The following is a 10,113-nucleotide window of genomic DNA, read 5'->3' as shown; positions in this document are numbered from 1 at the left end:
CACTGGCAGCAAAAAAGAGTTCCAGTAACAGTATTTTAGTGTAAAAAGTATTAATCAGGGTGCATTGAATTGAACTGCAGCTTCTAAGATCACTTTATTATTCTTAGTTTCATCATATTAGTTGCTACATCAGCAAACCCAGGAGTTGGAGACATTTGTTATTCACAGTAAATATTTATAACCCTAGGAAACAAGACATACAGTTATACTAAATCACTTCTTGGGGACAATTTAAAGAGTGCTCCAAGATTTAATGTGGAGGCCCACTAGCTGAAACCTGAGCTCTCATGCCATAAAAGCATGTATGTCCAGGGCCCCTTGTGAGGTCTCACTTACAGTACAATGATTGAAGGGTGCGACAGTTACGTAACCACAAAGGTGTCATGTGATGCTGTGTGAATGTGAAGCCTTGTCCTGGTGAGAAGAGTCTTTACGGGGCACGTCTGACGGGTAGGTGTTCTGCCACAGCGTGTCAATCCATAGCCTGTCTCAGGAGCTCGTTTCTCACTCTCACTGGTCCCAACACATTTTTCCTTTTATCCCTTATACACTCACTTTACTTAATTATCCATGAAGTTTCCAAGTTGTTGTTCTCACCCAATTTGATGTCAGTTTTAACATTTTTGCTTTACTCTGTCCCATCCAGCTTTTTATTTCTCTTTCATTTTGCCAAACATCTCTGGTGAATAGCACATATATGGAGTATTCTGTGTTAACTTGACCAACTGATTTTCATTAAGCACATATAAACAAGAGGTTGTACCTTTCTTACCCCGGCTTTGAGTGCGACCTTTTGCGGTAAACTATATTTTGTGTTACCTTTGCTTCTCACGGTAACTGTTCCCAGGTATGTTATTCTCCTGCCTGTTGGACATGTGGTTTAGTGTGCCTGACAGGGCGGCGGGCTGCTACACTGGCTGGATGTGTTTGTGCAGGTGCAGGACATTCAGGGCACACCGCCCTGCAGAGTCTTTCAGAGGTGCTTTTCAGAGCAGCTTACCCTGCAGAATTAGAAGGGGACGCCTATATGTGGCATTTAGTGGGACAGCCCAGACAAGGCATTTCCTCAGGTTACTGTAAAACTGAACATTTAAGGCTTTGAAAAAGAATCAAAGTAAGAAATGTTTCAATGACAACAAAAAGAATACATGCTTTTCACCATTTCACCATGTTCTGAAAGTTTTTTTTATTCTCATTTCACTGTTTGTCATGAATCAAACATACAAAAGTGTAGACTGAGAGCGTAACTGCAAACTTCTACATTAATAAACAAATAGATAATATTCTAAACCTAAATATAACCATGGGTAACTGTATAGAAGAAATAACATACAGGGGAAGTTACTCTCCCACTGTCTGCTGCCATGAGTTTGGCCTTGTGTGTATCTTGGATTCCACTGTTCAGTTCCCTCACATGAACTCATATCACATCAAGAGGATTTCAGAGGTGAAGCTTATTGTCATCCGAACTGTACAGGTCAATCAGTCAGTCAGGCAAAGTCACTCATTTTCAGTTGTAGTATCAAATGACTTGGTACTTCAAAATCCCCTGCAGCTAATTTACCTGTAAACGCTTTGTCCTTTCTATTGTTGTCCTTATTTTGAAAAAAGATCTGTAGTGCCATATGTACCAAGATTTTTTTTTTTTTTTTTTTTTTTGCCAAGCTTCTCATTATCTATGCTATACCTATTTTGACCTGATACAACATACTGTATTTTTGCTTTTACCTCTTAGGACTGATGCAAGCAAGCACTGCAACATAAAAGTTAAGCGACTTGGTTCTCCTCTACATGACCTATGGCTTAGTGGTGTGGGGAAATACATATAGAAATAAACTTAAACCAATCTGTATGGTTCAAAAAAGAGTGATCAGAATAGTTCGTAAAGCGGCCCATAGAGAACATACAAACCAGCTTTTTATTAACTTGAATGCTTTAAAACTAAAGGATAGAGTCGACTTTAAAACGTCACAATTTATGTATAACATTTAGAATAATAAATTACCAGCTAAAAATTCAGGGATTGTTTTAAAAAAGAGATTCTGTATTTAATTTTAGAGGGGATGAAATGTTCAGAAAACCTCATGTGACAACAAATGTAAAGCAGCATTGTATTTCTGTTGTTGGGTTTAATGTTTGGAGAAAGATGGACCCAGAACTTAAGACTGTCCAACATTAAATCAGTTTAAAAAAAATGTTTAAGAAAAAAATGATAAAATCCTATGCTGAAATGGAAGACTGACTAGTTAAAAATGAAATGATAATGTATATTGTTTGCATCCTGTGGAATGTGATTTTGAGTTTGTATTGTGATATATATTGCACAAATAGAAAAGTATTACATGAGATTTGATCTATAGCATTAGCAACTATACTTCTGTTAAGTTAACGTAGTGGGGGTGGGTTAAATAAGCGTAGGCTTCTCTTCACTCCTTTTCAGACATTTATGTGGTGTTTTTTGTTTACTTATTTTTTGCTTATTCATTATTACTATTTCCTATGTTTAAGATGTCTGAATAAAGTGTTTTTCATCATCATCATCATCATCCCTTTCATGGTTATGGTTTCTGCAAACTATTTTAAAAAAATGTAAATTCTGCGTTATTATGTATTATGCACAAATAGATGTTTTAACATGTGAATAAATTATTGATATATCTGAAATGGGACGGAGGTGGCTAATTCAGGTTTCATTTGTGGGGCAGAGACGGAAATGATAAGGTTATTAGTTAAAAGTTCAGGGATGAGCACACTGTTGTTTTAATGCTCTTATTTCCAATTAGCTGTCATACAGAGCACTAAAGTAAAGGCTTGGAGTATTAAAACAGGTTTCTATAGTTATGATACAAGAGTCAACAACACAATCCCCTCTGATTTACAACCTTAGCAGAGAATAGGGGGAGATGATCACAGCCTTGTTCTTTTCATTATTGTAAACCCACACATCACTAACCATCAGCCAAGTAAATGTAATACAGAACAAGAGAAGTAATCATTTAGGATCAACAGAAGTAACAACGACAGATGATCTGACAAAGAACAACTCAAGCCAATGGGGAAAAATACACTGAGGAACTAATAGGGAACAGGTAAAGTGAATGAGCAAATCAAACCAGGCGAGCTAATGCACAGGAAATAAAACTAAAAAAATAACACACAAGATGAAGGAACTACAAAATAAAATCCACAGACCAAAACATGTTAGTCCTATGACAGAATGGTGAGCCATCCAGGTTGCATCCCATATCCTGTCTCCCACACACCCTATACAAATAACTACTATAGTATTTATCTAACTGAGCTTGAGTTGATCAACTGTTTTGATGACTGTCTTATCATTCAAGGTAAAATTCATCTGTAAAGTATGGCTATCTTATTAAGATATCCTTAAATAATACATCTGTCCTGAGATATAAAAGTTAACTTTAAGTATTCTCATATATTTGAAAGCTTATATAATAAAGACATAACAATGTTTGTATGTTTCCCTTAGAGTGTCCTTACAGTGAGAATCAGAAATCAGAAAAAAAATAAAAAATTTCCAAGCAGGTCTAAGATAATTACAGGCTTACTAAATACCAGATTTACAGTTCATATCACACAAACAACAATGAAAAAATAACTAGCCACTTGTTTGCTATGGTTTCATTGTAAGGAAGTGCCTGCCCCACTTGCAATGTTTGTGCAAGATTTCTGGGATAATGAATTTGTCTGGTTTGGTCAGTCAACAGTGAAAATGAGGATAAAGGGGGAGGAGGACCTACAGTATGTAGGGAGAGGGGAGGCTTGTCCAGTCAGCATAGAGGGCGTTAACAACGAACACTGTATTGTGGATAATTGCAGATTACTGGTTACTGCAAAACAACAACGCAAGGTTCATTTGGATTTTTTTTTAAATCTTGTCTTCAATAAATCTGTGATTTTGATAAGAAACACAAAAATACCAGGGCAAATTAAATTAAATTAATGCAAATAAAAAAAAAAGAAAGAATTTTAGTTCAATAGGCATCTATCTGTTACCTACGATGGGGCCGGCTGGATTTACACAGGCTCAAAGTTTATAATATTTTCACTCTTCAGTATGTTCCACTTTAAAGCTTGTGAACTTTGGCACTGGCTTAAAATGAGCACATGCTCAATGAGCCACACTGTTGCTGCAACGATGCAAACACAGATGCACACCTTAAAACACAGCAAACACATACATAGGCAGCACACTGCACTTCTACATCGACGTGAACTAGGTTGAGAAATTTGAAAGAAAACAAACAGGATTCCAGAGCAGTGCGGTGTGGCGTGAGGCTGCTGGCCTGAAACACAAAGAAGGGCCTGTTCACAGCATGCAGGAGCATTCCAGCTAACAGAACAGGCTCTGGGACACTGTTGACCTAAGCTACTTTAGAATGTTTGTGCAATAGCTTTTGACCACTTGATTAAAAATATCGTTTGATGCCGAAGCGACGGGCAGTTTAGACTGGTCCGAGTAGAGCAACAAGTTGCTGCATGAAGGGGGGATTTTTATGGACAGAAGCACTCCAGGCCAGTCAGACCAATGAGGATGTCCATCCATGTCGCCTGGCATCTGATTTTAAGATTATATATAGGTAATTCTGAGAAAAACAAATGTGTCCCTGCTACACCAGTCAAGTTAAATTGATCCAACAGCCTATGAAGTTCTGCACAATGACTGGAGCAGGGACACTTTGAAAACCTGCAGGTTGTGGCCCTCGTGGTCCAGACAATCACATACAGTGGCTTGATTGTAGTATAATTAATCTGTTTTAGCCAATTCCAGCATGTAGCTGATGACATGAAATGAGCATCACCTCTCATCTCAAGAAGCATATAGTGTTATAATTATTTACAGCATCACTAAAAGCAACAAGCTTTTCCTTATTTGTCTTGTTTTCTGTGGTTGTATAGGTGTAGCTGTTAAAAGGTGGAAGTTTTGCAAGCAGTTCATTCCCACAGCTGCTAACTATTGTCACGTTTTGGTCATGTTGGGCTAGCCATCTACAACCTTTTCCTAAGCAGGTAGCTCAGTTGCCTAAAGCTAACCAGACTGAAAACAAAAACAAACACAGAATGAAAAAGGGAATAGAATAGAATAGAATAGAAATATATATAAAAGTATACCTGAAAACAATGCTTTCACATGTGATTTTAAAAAAAACTTGACAATTTTTACATTTTCCTTCCTCTGTTCCCTAATTAAATAAGCTTTTGATTCAACCGTACATTGATGTCTTACGTCTCCATACATGTTCCTACATAACATACACTTTCCAAATGATGTTAGTGTTTTCTTGCATACAAACAATTAGAGGATGGAGGTAGGAGGGGATGGTGGAAGTTGCTAAATAAATGAAATCTGTGAATCAGAAGAGCTTTAATGTAAAAGAACTTACTCCACCTTCCAGCTGTCCTTTTATAACATTCTGCTTAAATCCTAGTTGTGACTCTTGCTACCAGATATTTAAGATTATACATTAAAATTAAGGTAAGGGTTAAATGAATAAACATGATTTGGTCTACATGTCAAAATACCTGATTGAACAGTTAAAAATACCTTTGTAGTTATCATTTAGAAGATTACATCTCGCAGTTTCTAATCATGGATTATAACTCTACTATTTTTGGTCAAGCTGACAAAATGCATATATTACACAATTTCCAATAAGACTGGGCTGACAAAAGTCCTGCCTTGACAGCTGTAGATGTCAACATAGATTTACATTTAGTCATTTTGAAGACATCTTTATCTAAAACTACCTAAAAATTAGAAAAAAACAGAGTTTCAATTCAGTAAAAACTCTAGAAAGATCATTAACATAAGTTCAGAATATAAGTAGATAAAGGAATGCAAATCAAGACTTTTAGGGTATTGGAGGTGTTGAGGGACGCCCCTGCTCTGATAGGTATTAGTAGCACTTTCCACCATCTTGAAACCACATATGAAAACATTTTGAACTGGCATTGCTTTGTATCTAATGACAGCACCAGACCCCATTTCTGAGGAGAACACCGTGGTCGAAAAGAAGCAATTGTGATTATTGGCTTAAATTTGATCCAGGGTAGACAGCTAATGTCAATGAGATAAAATACCAGACCTTTGTTGGTCTTTATAAACCTCAAACCTGATTAGAGTATTTGTGTAAAGCCACTAATGAACTTTCCATTATGATTGCCAACATTTCAACAATTCACTGTACATGTTACCACCACATGATGCGTTGTTAAGATGTGATCATTTTACATATTTCTTTTAGACCCGGTTGGCTAATTTTGTACTGAAGTCACAAATTATAGGTCTGAGTGGCTTTGTTGACTGATTTACTAATTTGGTAAAAGGTTCAGTCTGTATAGAAAAGCCTGTTGATTTGAAGCATTACTTTCCCTGAAGCAGTTTTCTTCTTAATGTCTGTCATTACACAAAGGGGTTAGTTCCAGTATGAGCTGCCCTTAAGCTTACACAAGCAGGCTGATGAGAAGATTGAGACTAAGATTCGCCAAGAAAAATGTAGCTCAAGGGAATGAATGTGACCTGCTTCCCTTGCCCTCAGCCAATACCATAGAGATGCCCTTGAGCAATTTTCTTAACATTCAAATTGCTCTGGTGGAGCTGCCCACTGGACCAACAGTAGAAGACTGTGGTTACACTGGGCAGCTGCCAGTTATAAATGTGTGTTGACCTGTGTGTTTGTGTGTGGGAAGTGGGGTACTGATGAAAGAGAGCATGTGTTCTTGGCAAATATTCCCAAGATAAATTAAAGCAAAAAGCAAAAGCCTATACTGAGATCTAAGAGGAAAATGTTTGATGTGGTGACAGATTTGTGCCTCCTAGGGTCGGATTGAACTGGTGCGAACAGAAACATGAGGGTGGATTTAGCTGTAGTCTTACTGGATGAAGAAGTTGTGCCTCTTTTGGTTCAATAGGACTGTTTCTGAAAGTCACAGAGAAAAACTTAAAGAAAAACAAAAATAAAGATTAAACAGTCTCCTTGGGTTCTCATACATTGGCATCTGCTCCTGTTCTCTTTTTTTTAAATCATATATCAACTCAATCTTCATTTGTAACTATATCTGATCTTATCAGCTTGGTAAACTCCATCTTATATACATTCAATTCATAATTTCTCAGTTTTCATTAAGTTTCCTTATCACTTCATAAAATATAACATTTCTCTGCTTGTTGCATAAATTTTATCCCACATCTCAAAAATTAGAGGAAAATCTCTGACACTAAGTGGAAACCAACAGTCTGAGAATCCTCACGATGTGGAAATATGACGAACATATCACACTGTGACTAAACGAAGGGCCTCCCTCCTTCACTCGTTCTGTCACGTGAGCCTTCTATACTTTCCTCACCTTCCTCTCCACCTCACACAGTCATTCTTTTTTGTTGCTGTTCACATAGCTGCCATGTTTGCCCATCGCCTTTCACCCGACCACCACTGACGCCCCACCCATCAACCCCTCTTAACATTTGACCTCGACAGCCCCACCTGCTTACACAAACAATACTCATGTACACATTCTTTACACCTCTTGTGCTGATTGCTTTGTCTACTTCTGACATCAAACACTTTTTAAGGCAGCATATTAACAGACATAATTCACTCAGGCTTCAGGCAACAGATCTGTAAATAATAATGTAGGTGTGTATTCATGCTTGTATGAAGTCAGCTTGTAGTTCATCTGCAAGCTATCTATAATTACACAATATGAGTTGATTCAAAGTTTCAGTGAATATAACTGGTTCATCTAGTTTTCCCAAAATGCTAAAGTTTGGGTGCACATAGAAGTATGGAAGGAAGGACAACAAATAGGAAATGATGTGGATTTGGTTTGCTTATTACCTAAAATTATACAGTTTGAAGGAAGGACTGTTTAGCATACTGTTCTGGTATGTTTTTCTTGTTTCATCCAGATTCTCTAACTGTGGTTCAACAGGAACTTAGTACCCAGAGCCAAATTCCTCCAGTCCCACCAAGACATACACCCTCAATTTATTACCCACCATTACAAAAACCGAGAATCAAATACCTACCATCATACTGATCCCGACTCCAATTCCTCAGGCTGTCCAATATGGAGTTAAATCTTTCCACTGCAGAACAATAATAAGAACTGCAGTCTGGCATGACCTTGCTGTTACTACTGCATTTATGTGTATCTGTGTTTGTGTGTATGTGTGTGCGTGTGTGTGGTCTGACCAGTGCCCACATCCTCCAAGCTCAACAACATGGCCACCTAGGAGACACACATCCATTTCTCACCTAACCTCCCTGCCTTTCTCTGTCCCTGCTACCATCCGTCTTTCCCACCAACAGCGAAGTGGCTGAAGGTTATGACGTTTGTTAGTTTGTCTAACAACATTTTTTCTTCTGGTTACATTCCTCTGTATAAACAGTCTCCTGCGGATATAGTAGATGATTTGAGCTGAGCAAACCAGGATGGTATTTAAGTTCACACAAGATGGAAAATAAAGTTTAATGGGGAGGTTGGTGAAAGCATTTGTCTTGGTTCCTTTGTTGCAAATGAATAAATCAATGCATTGTCTGGTTGACTTTTAATGGATAACTTCAAGATGTCTGCTAGATGCAAGAATCCCTGACCAAAGTCAACACTTTAATTAGATATAACTCAGCTTTAAAACTTTCTTTAAACCACAATGCTAAACTATGAGTGACATATTGACAAGTTACTGTAGAAAATTGGGAACAAATTAGTTGCACAAGAAAAGCATTTAAAAGTAATGAATATGATCATTAGCGTTTTTTAATAAACAGTGCAAACCCTCCTAATTTTACAATAAAAATTATAAAATGGTGATATGCACACATTAATCAAACTGAATTTTATTAGGTAAGACTCTGATAAGATATAAAAGTACAATGGAGCAAAACCACAATCTTTAAATAGATCTAATAAATAAGTGATGTTGTTTAAACCAAACTAAGATTAAGCAACTGCTATTAAAAAAGTTAAGCTTATTTATTTTTACTCACAAAAGTGAACAAAGAAAGATGCAAAACTAAGTATAGAATTAAAAAAAGTGTTTTTTTTTTTGTTTTTTTTACCAAAATGCCATCTCTGAGTGAAAAGACTATACACCAATATTCTTCAGTCCTGGTCTTTGAGTGTCCTGCAGGTTAGAGGGTTTCCTGCTGCTACTCACCTGACTCAAATCAATGGCTAATTAGCTGATTGATTCAGTCAGTTTGAATAAGATATTACAGCATGGAAACCTGCAGGAAACTGACCCTCGAGGACAAGGCTTGAGGATCCCTTAAGAGGTCTTCAGAGCAACTGAATGTGAACTGCGGAAATGATGTCCATGAAGGAAACAATTTAATTGAAAACAGAATATTGCTCATTTTCTAACTCTCCAACAACTTGTTTAATTTGTAATATAATAACTTGAAATTATTGACTAAAGTTTTTTAAGTTTTTTTTTTTTTTTTTAACACATTGTTTTACTAAGGTAAAATCATCCATCAGTAAAATGACATTGATGAGACTGGCAGTCACACTGCAAAAATAATGTATTTTTATCTCCAACCAGGTTCTTTTCTGATATGTTTTAGAATAACTGCAGTTAGCTTCTTGTGTGATGACAATAGATATACTAAAAGGATCTAATAAAGGACAGAGTGGACAGAAGAGAAAAAGAAAATGAGAAGACAAAGAAGGCAAGGACACACCAGATAGAAAGTACCAGTATCAGCTGTTCAATCAAAACAGAAAAACTAGACAACCAGCTGCTGTAAAGAGACAGAAAACAACCTCCAGCATCTGCAGAAATAACACAGCTGACAATCATCGGGAGCACCTATAAAACAACAGAAAAACTAGAAAAAAACATGAATCAAAACAACACAAACATCAGCAACACAAAGTAAACAACATAAACATAAATAATTAATGGTTATTAAACCCACAGGACAATAACATGTGGAAATTGACTTCTTACCTTGATCAGTTAGCTTTCTTTGCTAATGATCTAATAAATCCAATAATACCCACAACAAATGAACATGCTGCAAAAGCAAATATAAATGAAGTGTTATTTGATCATTTTCTGTAGACTAAGTTCATACACACGAT

Source organism: Melanotaenia boesemani, chromosome 22, assembly GCF_017639745.1.
Source record: "Melanotaenia boesemani isolate fMelBoe1 chromosome 22, fMelBoe1.pri, whole genome shotgun sequence".
NCBI classification, from domain to species: domain Eukaryota; kingdom Metazoa; phylum Chordata; class Actinopteri; order Atheriniformes; family Melanotaeniidae; genus Melanotaenia; species Melanotaenia boesemani.
This window is presented reverse-complemented; position numbering follows the sequence as displayed.